Source organism: Heptranchias perlo, chromosome 31, assembly GCF_035084215.1.
Source record: "Heptranchias perlo isolate sHepPer1 chromosome 31, sHepPer1.hap1, whole genome shotgun sequence".
NCBI lineage: Eukaryota > Metazoa > Chordata > Chondrichthyes > Hexanchiformes > Hexanchidae > Heptranchias > Heptranchias perlo.
This window is the reverse complement of record NC_090355.1, coordinates 9,064,073-9,080,374: the sequence shown is the minus strand read 5'-3', so window position 1 is coordinate 9,080,374 and position 16,302 is coordinate 9,064,073. Positions and strand designations below refer to the sequence as shown.

Genomic DNA, 16,302 nt, shown 5'->3' with positions numbered 1-16,302 from the left:
TAATCTCAGCCACATTAACAGTTGGCGAAGGGATACAATTTGTCTCAGCTGTCCTGTGCTAGGGAGCAAAGGAATGTGCCTGTACATAGATGCCAATTTAGAGGGAGCTAAAGACTAGCTGCTGTGTACCCCTGTTGAGGGCTCCTTTTGAATTTGTGGGCCTGTCTTTGCCAACTTGATGCTGATAAAAATGGAAAATGTGCACCCCTCATAACAGAACACCTCATAGTAGGAGTCAGGGAGTCAACTTAAACCAGCTGAGTAATCCATTACAAGTCCATGGCCCTCACAGGTCTAAACAGATATGTCTGTTGAGGGGTCACTATCAACTTGCTATTAACTTCAGCTCGCAACTGATCAGGAAAATTGGAGGGACACAATTTCCAGCTGCATTCAGCAGTTGATCATTCAGTCAGATATCCAACATCGGGCTTGGGTGCCTGCAATATCAAAACTGCTGGCATGACACAAACTGTACTAGGTAGGTCTGTCCACCATGCTGATGGCAGATGTCATTGATACCGCCAATGAGGAACTCAGACTTGGAATGACAGCTTCTGGTTGGTGTTAACTGGAGGATAGGTATGAGAACACCTGCTCACATATCCAGGGCTTGATGGTTATTGGATTCCAGAGAGGCTGAAACTCCATATCTCCAACTGACGGACTATTCCACAAGGTTTGATGCATGTCTATGTTGTGGTCAGGACAGTGGCAATACATTGACGTATTTTATGGTAAGCTGTACTGCTTGCCACGCTGCTCGTGTGGAGCTCCTGATACCTGATTGTCCACCCAGTGAGAAGTTAAAGCTGCACACTTGTCAGTTGTCTAACAACCAGCTAATGAATATCCTCCTGCGGGATATGGTGAGGATAAGTGGGATCTCTTTGTGGAGTTGAGATGGCTCCAAGAAGGCATGCCTGGTGATGGAAATTCAGAACCAAGTCAACCCCCTTTGGTAACGCTGCCTGTACCAAGCAAGTCCGCAGTACTCCAAGGCACTGTTAAATGATCGACCAGCCAGTTTGGCTCATTAACAAAACTACTAGAGACTTGGATTCTTCCCACATGGCTCCAAATAATCCTGGAAGCCAATGTCCTAATGGGCAGGGTATTCATAGATGGATAAGCAGTAGTGCTCTGTACTGGCAAGCTGCGTGGTTTTGGCTGGTTGAACTCCAGCAAAGCTCTGCACACCTAGGGGCTTCCTGAGCTTTGGCTCTGCTAACCTGCACTGAATCTCACTGGACATAGATATGTAGAGAGTTTCCCTGTAGGGAGAGTGTGCACACTTTGAAATTCTACAGGTATAGAACAGGCATAGGGGCAGGTCCAGAGCCTGAAACATGGCGATGAACTTCTGCATGCATTAGACCCTCAACTGGCCAAAAATAATAGAAATGTTGGCACTCTCTTTCCATCCTCTCTCCTCAGTTATAGGCAAGTATTCTCTGCCCCTCCCTCTTCTCTTCAAGTATCAATTTACTGCTTTCCGCCTACCCTTGTTCAGACAGGTATTCTTCTCTATTTGCCATAGTTTATGATGGCACTGTACTCGGCCACCACTGCCCCATCAATTCAAGCTGGCATGTTCCTCCACCCTCTCTTTTTAAAAAAATCATACATGGGATGGGGGTGTCACTGGCAAGGGCCAGCATTTATTGCCCTTGAGAAGGTGGTGGTGAGCCACCTTCTTGATTGTACAACTGAGTAGCTTGCTAGGCCATTTCAGAATCAACCACATTGCTGTGGGTCTGGCAGGTTTCCTTCTCTAAAGGATATTAGTGAACCAGATGGGTTTTTACAACAATCTAGTAGTTTCATGTTCACCATTACTGATACTAGCATTTTATTCCTGATTTTATTTAATTAATCCCACAGCAGGATTTGAACTCATGTCTGCAGATTACTAGTCCAGTAACATAACCACTATGCTACTGTACCCTATATAACTTGAATTTGATGACAGGAGTATAATGATTAACTGCTGCATGTCAAGTCTCTCCAAATACAACTGCACACACAACCTGCCTTCTAAAATGCCTGCTGGCAAAGAGTTGTAAGCATGTTACGTTTGAATGCCGTGGCCCTGTAATAGAATTTCTCAATTTTGTACGAAGTGCTGTTCAACTCGATTTGATTTCTTCTCCTCCCCGTGACTTCTGCCTTCTGTCCTAAAACTGCTGCCTGAAGTTGACATTAGGTTCCGTAGGCACCGTCAGCCCGCTGCGATTCCAGCCCAGCGGCCATTCCTCATGTACATATCGAGACAGGGCTATCTGCCGATGGACTAGGCCACAGAAAGGACATCACGTCCTAACCTGATGCAATCCACATACTCACACTTTCCAACTGAAGTCTATCAGGAGGCAAAGAGCCTGGGGACACAGGAGTCAAGGCGTGATGCCCGTAACCATCACCCCTATCTGAGCTGAGCAAGGAACGTAGGAACAAGAGTAGGCCATTCAGCACCGCGAGCCTGTTCCACCATTCAATTAGATCACAGCTGATCTGTATCTTAACTCCATCTACCCGCTTTGGTTCCGTAACCCTTAATACCTTGTCTAACAAAAATGTATCAATCTCAATTTTGACATTTTCAATTGACCCCCAGCCTCAACAGCTTTATGGGGGAAGAGAGTTCCAGATTTCCTCTACTCTTTGTGTGAAGAAGTGCTTTCTGACATCAACCCTGAACAGCCTAGCTCTAATTTTAAACCCCCTTATTCTAGACTCCCCCATCAGAGGAAATGGTTTCTTTCTATGTACCCCATCAACTCTTTTGATCATCTTAAACACCTCAATTGGATCACCGCTTCATCTTCTATACTCAAGGAAATACAAGCCTAGTCTATTCAACCTGTCCTCATGATTTAACCCTTTTAGCCCCATTCTGATGATGCTGGCTCGCTCAAAAGTCTGGAAGCTGTGACCCTCTGATCTGCAGACCGTATGGTGCAGATACCCACTGAATTGTCAGGGGAAGTATTTCTTCATGAGTTAAAGCCGGAAATTTCTGTTGTCGTGGGAACATTTAACACATTCATATCAAATTAATCTCTCCGCTACTTTAATGGAGGATATAACCTGTTGAAAATTAATGTGTTAACTCACATGTTAAAATAGCAGAGAGAGGAATTTGATCGGAGTGCACAAAGCATCCGTTTAATGACACTGCTGACCATAATTCCGAGACTACACTCTGCCTAATCATGGTAGGGAATTGCTACAGGAACTGAGTCCACAATTTCCAATAAGCAATTAGAAATTTAACTTGAATGTCAACAATGGATTTTTTTGTCATGTATTTTTCACCTCAAGCATGATCTGTTTAAGCCAAAATGTACCCACTCCCCACAAAAGATTCCAGATGGCTCATTTTGAAAAAGCAGATCGACCCTTCTGTACAAAAGGCTGACTGTCACCGTTCCCTCTTAAGGGTTTTTGCCCAACTCAATTGAAGGAGAGCAACTGCAAAGTTTAGTCACCCTCCTGTGTTAATACAGGCATTTACCTCCACTCTCCTGCAGGCCCATTGGAGGCTGATTCAGAAAATGGAGACCAGGTATCCTGCACATGTATAGAAGGGTTTAGAGGAAAATGACAATGTGAACAATGTAATATATATACACACACACGCACGCACACAAACGCAAATGTACATCCTCCCACAATGTTTTGCAATAACAGGAGCTTTGCTGAATATTTCAATGGCATGAGTATTGACACCACTGTGTCAGCCAATGAGTTGCAGAGAGGGCGGGACTTACAGCAGTCTAGTTAAACAGAGGGGATAATTTTAGCCACTAAGAATGGGTGGGTTGGGGACGGGTGGGAAGTTAAAAATAGTTGTTTTTTGGGTCGCGATCGAAAAATTTCCTGACTTTGCATTCCCAGTGGGGAGCCTGTACTTATACGTGCCCACGTTAAATCCCAAATGGAGCCAAAAAACAACTGTTTTTAACTCCCACCCGACGCCAACCCACCCATTCTTGGGGGTTAAAAGTACCCCTAATCTCTCTCCCTCTCCCTAACTCCCCATTCACTCTGACTAAAATAATTTTGAAGTTAGGGTTAAAATAATACAGCAAGGATTTTATTCACAAGCTGTGAGGGGGCTGTAATGTGGGATTCAAATAACATCAATGACATTTTATGTATTACATATATATTAAAAAAAAATCCTGTTCTTGGAATTGCCCCAGCAATAATTTTTTAAAAATTTGGATTGGGTTTAGGGAGCCTGGCAATTGATGCCGTATTGTCTCTGGGCATCACCATAAATTTACTTTGTGTCAGGATGAAAGCAAGTCGTTGCACTGAACAGGCTCAGCAGATTTAGCTGACCGCAGGCAGGATAGGTGTTTCAACAACAGAATGCAAGAGCCACAGAAATGACTGGCCTACAGAGGTGAGACTGTTCATCTCCAGGAGTCGGTCACAGTGAAAGAACCACTACCAGTAATTCACGGCATTTGCTTGGCGCGCAAGGGCCTTTAGGACTGTCACCGTCAGGTCCTCTTTTGAACAGAATTGTGAATTGCTAAATTGTGCAAATTTCTGTCAATCCTTTGAAAATTTCAATCCAGACTGAGCAAGGATGACATTTTCAGTGGACGCATGAGTGGGTTGGACCTTCCAATTTGTTCATATGAACCATTTCTACAGCTTCCCCATGTGAGACTGCTAATAACCGTCATAAAATGGACAGTTTTGTACACATTAAGAACTTAACTGAGAGTGCAAGTGTGAACAAGAAAGAGGAGGCGAAGAAGCCTGCCAATATTAATTAGTGAGGTGGGGGGGTGCGTGCGGAGGGAGAAAGACTGCCAGATTGACCTGGGAGGTGAAGAAGAGTGTCAGCACGAACTGTGGGAGGGTTGTTTTATGAGCCGTAAACTTCTTTGAAACTGTCTGTCAGCTTCGGCTAGTTTTCGTAGTTGGCATGTATGGTAGAGTGGAACATGACTGGAATAGTGCATCGTGCAACAATCAGGTAAACGAATCTATCCTCAGGTGAGTGAACAAAGCCAAAACACTCTCATCTCTATTGGCTCTCTTCAATCATGACGTGAAGGGACACTGTTGTCAGTAGAGCTTCTCTGAGAGAGTTTCATATCGAACCAGAAATTCCTCAAATCGAACCCAGAGATTTCTAAAACCTTGATGCCCATGGACCCTGCTCATCACTAACAATGTCAATGGTGTAGAGACGAAAATAGAAAGAGATTCATGGAATTTCACACTCCTTTGGATGTAGCATCTGTGACAGCTCGAACGTGCTGGAGTGGACAGCGTGCCATCGCCACAGACCCAAGCACAACAGCACTGCATCATCAATCATGGTCTATCGCTGCGTCTCAAATCACAAACTGCTACAGCTTCAGCCTGAATGACGACAAGGCCATCCATTTGAAACAAAACTGCTATCTCCATGGCTGCTGCCTGCGATTAAGGGTACTGTCTTACAAAAAAACAAAGCTGATCATCAAAATGAGAAAAGATTTCCCAACATGAAGACAGTCAGCCTTTGAAGGAGTTTCACCAGCAGCCTCCTGTTAAAAACTAGACAGACGGCTGATTTATTTAACCAAGTTTTTGTTCCCTCTTCCCCCACCAAGTCTGCTCCTGTTTTGAGCACTTGTGCTTGACCAACGAACAGTGCAATATAACCCCAGGAACGACTTGGGAGAAGTTGCTGATCCTGACTGTGCGAGGGGATTGAATTATGGCTGTAATTGCATCGTTCCTTTATTCCTTTAGCAGTTTCGAGTTTATGACCGTACTCCTGCCTCTGTTGACTCAGCCCCCATCATGTCATTAGCCTCTAAAACTCCCTTGAGCCACCACGCGAGACTCTCATTGGTACTTGTTCCAGCAATGTTCCAAAAAGCAATAAAAGCACACACAAAGGAGAGATGTCAATCGGAATTCTTCAGATCAAGTTAATGTTTCACCAGGAGTGATGGTGTTGACTCTCCCTCTTCGAATGATCAAGTATTTCTGGTAAGACTTCTCTACAAAGATCACAGTGGAATTGGTTCAGTTTAAGACACTTCTACATTGATGAAGTGCCTCAGACTGCAGACAGCCAGCGTTTGTTTGCACTGGTAATTGCAGTCTTAGACATAAATAATACGGCTTCCATATTTCTGATGACAAAAGAAACCACTTTATCTGGAGGTCTCGCCATCTGCTGTTGGAACAGCTACCTTCTCTGCCAGCCAGCTGGACGTGCCCAAGCCATTATGCATCTGCTTCCTTCCACAATGAGCAAGCTCGTAGGCTTCAACTTTCGATCAGGACTCAAAAGGTGCATTCATCATTTGAGGGCAGTCAGTTCACACACCTACAGAGAAGAACCAGTCTCTCCCTACCCAATCAACCCTGAATGGGTCCAACAGCAGACTGGAGAAGATTTTAAAATAAAGATCAGGGGATTAATGCAACAAGATTGTTTCGGTGTCACTCTTCCCAAGAGTTAAACAGAAATGTAAAAGGATCCTAAAACTGTATTGTGGTGGAGTGTGTGGCAGGCTCACAATCCCGTGCCACCATATTGCCGCTGAAAGCTTAGACCAATCCCAGAAATGTCCCCCTTCTCTCACCTCCAAAGCAGGATGCTGATGCACCTTTAAGGAATGCCATTTTTTTTTCACTTTCCACATTTATTCCGCCTTTTTTGAAGCTCATTAGCAAGTGTGACAAGTTGTTTACAGAACCCTCTAACTGCCTGCCTGTTGGAACATCAGAATATCAGAAGTCTCCCGAAGAGCGCTCTGCCGTGTGCCGTTGGAATTCTGTTGACGCCATCTCTAAGAATGTAACTTGCAGCTACTGACTGAGGTACAATTGAATAATGTCACAGGTTGGGAAGTGCCAGCGAGTCCTGCTCCCTCAACGCAAAGGATTTATTGAGAATTCAAATGCCAAAGATGTCTTGGAGGTGTCATTGCTCACGGAATCTCTGCAAGCAACCTTTCCATTCTGCATTCCACAGGTGATATATTTGCACCAAGTTGGTACAAGAAAAGGTCAGTTGCTCCATCGAGCCTGTTCATTCCACAGACCAAGTGCAATTTACCCTATAAACGACTCGACACAATTAATCGAATCTCCGATTGAGAATGCCGCATAACTAATTCTCGATTCCCCGAAGGCGATCAAAACATTCATCCGTCTTTACTCTTTGTGCCAGCCTGTTGTCATCCAAAGGATTTTTTTCTCCACTCCAAAGCACTGGAAATAGTTTCCGGTGCAGTTTTTGATTGTTTCAGTCCGTATCTCTCCCAGCAACCATCAATCCCATTTCCAACCAAATATTTATCCAGCTCCTATTCAAAGGAATCAACGGTTTCAACCTCCATTCCTTGGCCAGTGGTCAAGTAGTATATTGTAAGGATAAGGATCCAGTACACAATGATAAAATAAACTACAAGAAGAAAAAAAGTACTTGCATTTATATAGCGCCTTTCACAGCCCCAGGATGGCCAAATGCATTACAACCAAAGAAGTACTTTTAAAGTGTAGTGACTGTTGTAATGTAAGAATCATGGCAGCCAATTTACGCACAACAAGGTCTCACAAACAGCCATGTGCTAATGACCAGATCATCGTTTTTTTGGTGTTGGTTGATGGATATATGTTGGCCAGGACACCGAGAGAATGCCTCTGCTCTCTTTCGAATGGTGCCGTGGGATCTTTTACAAGGAGACAGATGGATCCTCAGTTTAACGGGGATGGAATTTAACTTGGGCGCTAGTGCAAAACGGGCGATAGCGAATCGGCGGCCTGTCTTATGCTCTGCCTGATTTTCTTTTCCATTGACTTCAAAGCACTCCGTCAGTTCTGCCCCTCCGACAGTGGTGCACCCCCTCAGTACTGCCCCTCCAACAGTGCGGCACTCCCTCAGTTCTGCCCCTCCGACAGTGCTGCACTCCCTCAGTACTGGCCCCCCGACAGTGCTGCACTCCCTCAGTACTGACCCTCCGACAGTGCAGCACTCCCTCAGTATTGACCCCCCAACAGTGCGGCACTCCCCCAGTACTGCCCCTCCGACTGTGCAGCACTCCCTCAGTACTGATCCTTCGACAGTGCGGCACTCCCTCAGTACTGACCCTCCAGCAGTGCGGCACTCCCTCAGTACTTACCCTCCGACAGTGGCGCACCCCCTCAGTACTGCCCCTCTGACAGTGCAACACTCCCTCAGTAATGCCCCTCCAACAGTGCAGCATTCCCCCAGTACTGCCCCTCCGACCGTGCAGCACTCCCTCAGTACTGATCCTCCAACAGTGTGGCACTCCCTCAGTACTGACCCTCCAGCAGTGCGGCACTCCCTCAGTACTGACCCTCCGGCAGTGCGGCACTCCCTCAGTACTGACCCTCCGGCAGTGCGGCACTCCCTCAGTACTGACTCTCCGGCAGTGCTGCATTCCCTCAGTACTGACCCTCCGACAGTGCGGCACTCCCTCAGTACTGACCCTCCGGCAGTGCGGCACTCCCTCAGTACTGACCCTCCAGCAGTGCGGCACTCCCTCAGTACTGACTCTCCGGCAGTGTGGCACTCCCTCAGTACTGACCCTCCGACAGTGCAGCATTCCCTCACTACTGCACTGAAGTGTCAGTCTGGATTATATGCTCAAGTCTCTGTCGTGGGACTTCAACCCACAACCTTCTGTCTGAAAGCAAGAAGGTTGAGCACAAAATCTGAATCCCAACATGATTCTTCCTGTTGCATTAAAGAGAATAGACAGTTTATTTCTATCATTAAATTAGCAGAACCCGAAAATAGGTAAAAAAATGATCAACTATTCCCCCTTTCTTCACACCACTGTCCACTTGGGTCTCCCAACTTTGTTCCCGATCCTCTAATCTTTTCATTTTTTATCTTTCTCCATCTTTTTTAATTCTATTTTTTTTTGGCATCCAATTGACGGGCTGTAACTTAATTAAAGGGTTGAGATAACATCAAACTGTCATTGTGTAAGTAAAGCCCATTTAACTGCCTTCTGTATCCCAGATCGCATTATAGGTTTAAAATGATTCCATGACATCTGGTGTAATTTCCAATCTTCATTTCAGGTTTAAGGCAGGGATTTCTAATTCAGTCTGGGGATGCCTTCTAAAACCGTTGGGGTAGATTTTGACTTTGTGCGATAGTGTAAAACGGGCGATCGCGAGTCAGCAGACCGTTTTACATCCTTTCCGATTATAAATCCACGAATCCAAGGTCCATCCTGTTGTGTCTTTTACTGAGAGGTCAATGATTCTCGACAGTGGTCAAAATGAAGGGACAACAGCTGAAGTTAACGCCCGTAAGTCAAAAACAATTTGAAGTTGATTGCTGGGAAATTTCTAAAGGATGCCCATTGCCCATTCTTATTGTAGCTATATTGATGTGAGACATTGAACAACTATGCAGCAGAAATAAATAACACATTACAGTGATACAGCGACTGCATTCAATTACTCAATCAACCAGTACAGGGTTAGTTCAGTGGCACCGATCTTGCTTTCTCCTATGTTTTGCAACATGTAAGCTTACAGACTTTGACATTACCAAAGGCCATTACTAAAAAGCCAGATTTCTGTTTCAGCACGCACCTCACGTCTGTGATAATAGCATGGAACGCAACCCTTACAGTGAACAGATGGTGGTTAAATACAACACTGACAGAAACAGGGGGCCAACAGTCCAACTGCCTCAGGTCTGTAACGTTGTTTTTTTTACTGTGTGTGGTTTTGCATTACATTTCAAAGGAAGTAAGCGCCAAACTTCATCATATGCCCTGCTCCCCTCTCCAACAATAAAAAACACACTTCCCAACATGTTTGGGGGTCGGAGGAGGTTCACTGACACAACTTTCTTTTTGAAGCACCAAAAGATTCAATGGATATAAGTTTGTTGTTGGGAAACTCAGTTTAGCTGAAAGAAAATGAACATTTCTTTCTCAAGGTCAACAATCCAGCACGCAGATCGGTCTTTTGAAATGCAACTTTAATCAAAATCATGGTTGACTTTGCTCTATATTTACTTCTCATCCTCCCTCCTTGGTGAAAGGCACTGCTGTCACACTTGAAATGTGCACGTACCACCTTTGGGTAGGTACCCGCCACAGTCACTCTGTTATTGGCCATTTTTTGGGGGTAAATGAGAGCAGTTTGTGTTAATTCTCTCTTCCCGCCCCATTGCTATTGTCCAAATTTCCTTCCCACCTTTGTCGGGCATTTGGCCCCAATGACCAGGTTTGGGCATTTGAGCAAAAATCCCTATCACTCAACACAGGAAGCAAGATAATTATCATCTGAAACAGGAGAGCCAATTAATTTCTTAATATTTGTGAGCTACTCAAACTCCAGCCCATCACTCAATGGCAAATCAAGCAATCACAACTAAGGTCCATTTTTTTCCCACCTTAACCAGCATCGCTAACAATGAACTTGCTCCATAACTTTTAACTAAGTGGAAATGAAGGAAATGCATTTTTTTTCTTTCTTAAGTATATTTGCAAGTTGCCGTTGACAAACTGAATATTAAATGGGGCCTAGTCTACTTGGATGTTTGCCACTAATCCACTGGGCTAGTTTGATGGATGTGAAAGCCTGTGAGAAGATAAAACCTGCTCCTGGGGATTCATAACAGTCACAGGCTTTAATTAGTAACTAATCGAAACGTGTTCCACTGGTTCCTGCAAAAATGATTTGGGATCTCTGCAGTTTTAAAGGGAAACGTTGAGGAACAGGCCCAGCCGCTGATGGTTAAATCTCGACTGCCATCCTTTGCCATTGCAGTCTTCCAAAAAATAGTCCGACATCACCATAAATAAATCTCCGCTCCAAGGCCTCTTACCCATATTGATGCCTCTTCATCTCGAACTAACACATAACCAACACAGTATCACAATTAATTTTTTCAATCTACCCGATCAACCATCAAATGTTATTCTTTCCACTCTTTTTTAATCTTTCATTTTTCTCTTAGGGACCATTATTGTGAGGGGCCCAATATTGGTTAGTGTGCGACACTCAAAGAATTCAGGGGCAATGGAGCTTCCTTTTAGACAACTGGAAAACAGAACACTTTTTAGGGAGGAGGAGGTATGGATGTAGACTATTGCCCCGTCACAGGCACTAGCGAGTTACCCAACATGTGACAGGAGGAGAGAAAAAATAGCAGCACTCGTACAAGTGGTAATTGCAGGTTAGTTTTCAAAGCCATTTCAAAATGGGCAGGGTAGTTGTCTGCAGCTGAATTTGAAGTTTTAGAATTCACCACAGGGAACTATCACAGCACTGGGCAGTGAAATTATCAGCAACGCCCATGGAGTAAATGCATTTACTACCTTGACTGACTTTTCTCCAATGAAAAGCATGGCTAGTTCATGGCACATTTCAACTGATACACTTCCTTTCGCATTCCCTTTTATATTATGACAGTTCTATCAAAACAGTGGTGTCACTGCAGGTGAACTATCTTGTGAGACATTTTACTGCATAAGTGAAGCGAGGAGGCCATAATGAGGCGATTGGTGAGGTAATGACCTATCAGAAAAGGAAGAATTGTTGAAGTCCATAAAACAGCATCTACAATGTGAACTGCAATGTGAGGGCTGTTATGGTCGATTTTTAAAGAAAGGCTGTTCCTAGAGATGATCCAAAATCTCCCGAACACATCAACATTGACCATTTAAAACCTGAGTGCCCAATGGCTCAGTTGGTTAAGGCATATATTGGTTAAGGCATATATTATTTAAGTGTACTGTATAGTAAAAAAGAAAGAAGAATTTGCATTTATAAAGTGCCTTTCATGTCCAGAGGAGCCGCAAAACTCTTTCCAGCGAAAGAATTAGTTTTGAAGTGCAGTCACTGTTCTTGAGTAAGCAAATGCAGCAGCCAATTTACGCACAGCAAGGTCCCACAAACAGCAATGATAAATGACTAGATAATCTGCTTGTGGTGGTGTTGCTTGAGGGATAAATGTTAGCCAGGACACTGTGAGAAAGCCCATGCTCGTCTTCAAATCGTGCCATATGATCTTTTACGCCCACCTGAGCATCTCATCCGAAAGATGGCATCTCTGACAACGCAGCACTCCCGTACTATTGCACCAAAGTGTTGGCCTAGATTACATGGTCAAGACCTGCAGTGGGACTTGAACCCATGACTGAACTATCGGGTGCATCAGAAAGCGACCGGGAAAAGGACAATGTTCCAGAAAATCAACCCTGCTGGTTGATGGGAGCGCAAACAAGTTGAGGAAGTTATGCTGAGTCATGGGGCAATTGCAGAGCTTTCGTACACCAAGTTAATAGAATGATGATTGATCCCGGTACCCAAAACGTTAAACAGAGTTTGAGTTCCAAGAGATACCATTATATTTAATACACTAAAGGCGCTAAGAAAATGCAAGTTGTTGTTTAAGAGTTTGACAAGCAGATGTGTGAGTGAAACATCATCGCTGGTACTAACATTGACTTTTCAGGTTAATACAGGGCGCTGATATGTAGATACAGAACCTTTTATGTTCCTGGCATAAATATAGAGTTAATTTGTCACAACTAGTGGTGCTGCTCCAATCAGAACTTTGCGTGCCTGCGGTGTTGGATAGGAGGGCCTCTGGCATTGCACCAGTCATGCTCATCTAATGATATGTGATGCACATAGACTAGGGAAATCGGTCTGCCTAACAGGAGCAGAATATCACTGTGAAACATAAGATCCTGACGTTCTTGTGCCTTTTTCTTCCTCCAGCTTTTTCATCCATTTCATGATCTATTTATCTCCAGATAGTTTGGATGTAATTACCAGGCAGCTGGGTATTTGTAACCAAAGCAAGCCTTGGTGTGCAAGTTGACGGGACGTGTTCCCGCGACAGTTTTTTTAATTCATTCATGGGATGTGGGCGTCGCTGGCAAGGCCAGCATTTATTGCCCATCCGTATTCGCCCTTGAGAAGGTGGTGATGAGCCGCCTTCTTGAACCGCTGCAGTCCGTGTGGTGAAGGTTCTCCCACAGTGCTGTTAGGTAGGAAGTTCCAGGATTTTGACCCAGCGACGATGAAGGAACGGCGATATATTTCCAAGTCGGGATGGTGTGTGACTTGGAGGGGAACGTGCAGGTGGTGTTGTTCCCATGCGCTTCCTGCCCTTGTCCTTCTAGGTGGTAGAGGTCGTGGATTTAGGAGGTGCTGTCGAAGAAGCCTTGACGAGTTGCTGTAGTGCATCATGTAGATGGTACACACTGTAACCACGGTGCGCTGGTGGTGGAGGGAGTGAATGTTTAAGGTGCCAAACAAGTGGGCTGCTTTGTCCTGGATGGGATTGAGCTTCTTGAGTGTTGTTGGAGCTGCACTCATCCAGGCAAGTGGAGAGTATTCCATCACACAAGTTATCGACTTGGTTTTTGCTATGCTGAAAATAATAAACTATTCGTCGGTGCACTGTCCAAATCTGTCTATATCAGCAGAGAGTGATTCAATGTCTGTTGATCTGGTAAGAGGGGGATATTAACCACTCTGTAAAAAGGCGCCGCTATCAGCAAAAAGACCCTCATCATCTCGACGGTATGCGCCAGGTAGCTGAAGATGAAGGACAGTGTGAGACCAAGCACACTGCCCCCAAGGGACTGCCGCGTCGGCATAAATGCCCGTTTATCGTGACTGGCGTTTTGAGTTCTCCAAGGAAATCACAGTTCCAATTCAGCCGCTTGCCAGGTACAGCACAGCAGGCACAAGCTTTGCAGGCAGATGTTTCATCTCATCAAAACACTCTGCAAGTGACAGGAGCTACTGGTTTTTGATTTTGTGCAGAGCACAAAATTGCCTCAACTCCCCAAGAGCTAAAGCAGCAGTGAGCAATGATTCACTGAGATATTAATCATCATTGATTACTCAAATAAGGAGAACAACAGCGTGCATGTTCATGCCGTTGTGAAGCACTTTTGTATGACCATGAATCATTTTAAATTAAAGTTTCCTAAAATCAATACTAATTATGCTCACCCCCATCTTTCCCTATTTCCGATCTTTCTCTATAAAAGTGCAGGTTGTATATCCATTCTCAACATCCTTTGGGATAGTTTGTTCCTGGATGTGCCGCCTCACTGATCTTTGCCCTCATCAATGAGTTCTTCCAGAGGAAAAACACACTTCCATAAAGCAAGATTTTATCTGTTTGCTACGTACAGTGACATTGCAAATGCATTAACAATATTTCCTGTGCTCTCTTATTTCTAGTGAGATTGTAAAAGTCTTTTAAAAGATTCAGCTTATGAGTTTGTGAGGAGATTTTCCTGCTGTGTCGTTAACAACTAGCAACCAGAATAACATTTTCCACCAGGTTACGTTGGTACTTTCACTGCATTCTTCCTCTGCGAAGAACATTTGGGTACATTACGGTTATGTTTCGGTTCATGTAAATCAGTCATATTTCCAACAGCACACTTCGCAGGTGAACGTAAACGATGATTTGGCATGACTTGGAAAAAGTGCAGGGGAGTTCTCACGGTTACCTGGCCAACATTTATCCTTCAACCAATACCTAAAACAGATGATCTGGTCATTTATTTTATTGCTGTTTGTGGGAGCTTTCTGTGCACAAATTGGCTGCCTACATTACAATAGTGATTACACTTCAAAAGTACTTCATTGGTTGTAAAGTGCTTTCTTTTTCTTTTGTCATTTGATTTTTCTAGGGCTGTGAGGTCGATTTAGGTCAGACAGAAGGAGATGGTTGACAGGAGGTCACGTAATGTGGGCCTGTCTCACGCAATACTTCATCCCAAGAAAATTCTGGGAGGGAGGATAATTGGAGCATGGACAAGCAAGATTCTGCAGTGTCGTTTCATGTGAGCGGACTTACAGAACATTTTTCCGACACACAGGAGGAGGCGAGACCACAATAAGATGCCGGCATTGGAAAAGCAACTTTGTACAGGATAAAAATTTACCTGTAAAAAATCTGATTGGATTCCCTGGGAAATTAGCATACTTGAAAAAAAATTCCATTATAGAATGACAATGTCCCTTTAATTCTGGGAAATAGATGTTTGGAAATTTCTTACTGGGCTGCAGCATCATCTGAAGCTATTACAATTCTAAAACATATTATTGCAGATGATGTACATAAAGGTGTTCAAGAAGAGACATTTAATGCCAGACAACACAATACACAGGCAAACCAGCGCACTGTGCCATGGAACGGTACCACATATGCTCAATCCACCTTTCCGATGACTTCTGGATTTCAGCCACGCTCCTGTGGGGAGGTGCCAGGTGGTGCTTGTCTTGGGCATTGGCCAGCTGGGCAAGTGAGCAGTAAGGAAAAAGCATGTGTTGGGTTTAGCGAAGGTCTGGTGATAGAACTGGTCTCTTCTCCGCAAGCTCCCTCTTTCATTTGAATTTCAGCCATTCTCTGGAACTTGACCAAGTGGCTATTCTTCATGTGCAAGTCTTGACACCGAGTATTGGCAGCTGGTTCAAACTGTGGGGAGGATCAAGTGCCCAGCCTGAGCCTATCCACAGCAAACGTCCAAGCACGCACCACCCACCCCAGCCCCCTCAAGAGAGTCATGGATTTTTACCTCATGGGGGAGCTCAAGCCAATTGTAGCAACCCCCCCACCACCCTCGCCCCAAACTGCTAGCCTGGTTCAGATCAGCTAAAAACACAGACCAGAAAAAGAACCCAAGTTAAGTTCCACTTTTAAACGTAAAGTTCACGAGCAGCTGTCGGGTCCAATTCTCCTCCATGAAGACTGATCAGCGATTCCCTGAGGGAGCTCCTGTATTAACTCTGACAAGCTTCTACCAAGGCAGATGGCAGTGCAACATGAAGTCACAAGATGAATGTGTGTGTGTGTTTCTGGAGGTTCTATAGTGCCTTTGAAGCTGCAGTTTGAAGAGTGCGGTTGTACAATAAAATAAATCCCTGTCAGACATGATTTTTACATTTGAGAGAGGTTAAATATTTGACATTCACGTCAGTTCAATGGTAAAATAAATGGTGTTTAAACATTGGTCAAAGAAATGGCATTTGTCTCCCTCGATTGCTCAGTTGGCCAAGGCCATCTGATCCATACACGGCAGGTCTGATCTCAGCTGAGGTGGTGGGAGAGGCACAGATAACATCAACGCACCCGGGGCAGGGAGAGGAAATCAGCCACTGTTCCCACTCCCGCTGCTGTGACCACCACAGGAAGTGCACTCGTGTGGACATCAGGTGGGGACTGAATCGGGCTCGGCTGTGATGCCGCCCCGTAGCCGAATAGTCCGCCGACACTCAGTATCTCAGCTCACGTGTGAA

The 16,302-nt window shown here is 44.6% G+C and overlaps 1 long non-coding RNA gene across 1 annotated transcript; it reads left to right on the top strand.

Annotated features, from left to right (window-relative positions):
• The first annotated feature begins 9,562 nt into the window (after positions 1–9,562).
• On the top strand, positions 9,563–16,026 carry LOC137300390 (uncharacterized). Its single transcript, XR_010958066.1, has 2 exons — positions 9,563–9,710; positions 14,694–16,026. It is a non-coding gene; the product is annotated as an uncharacterized lncRNA (long non-coding RNA).
• The last annotated feature ends 276 nt before the right edge of the window (positions 16,027–16,302 follow it).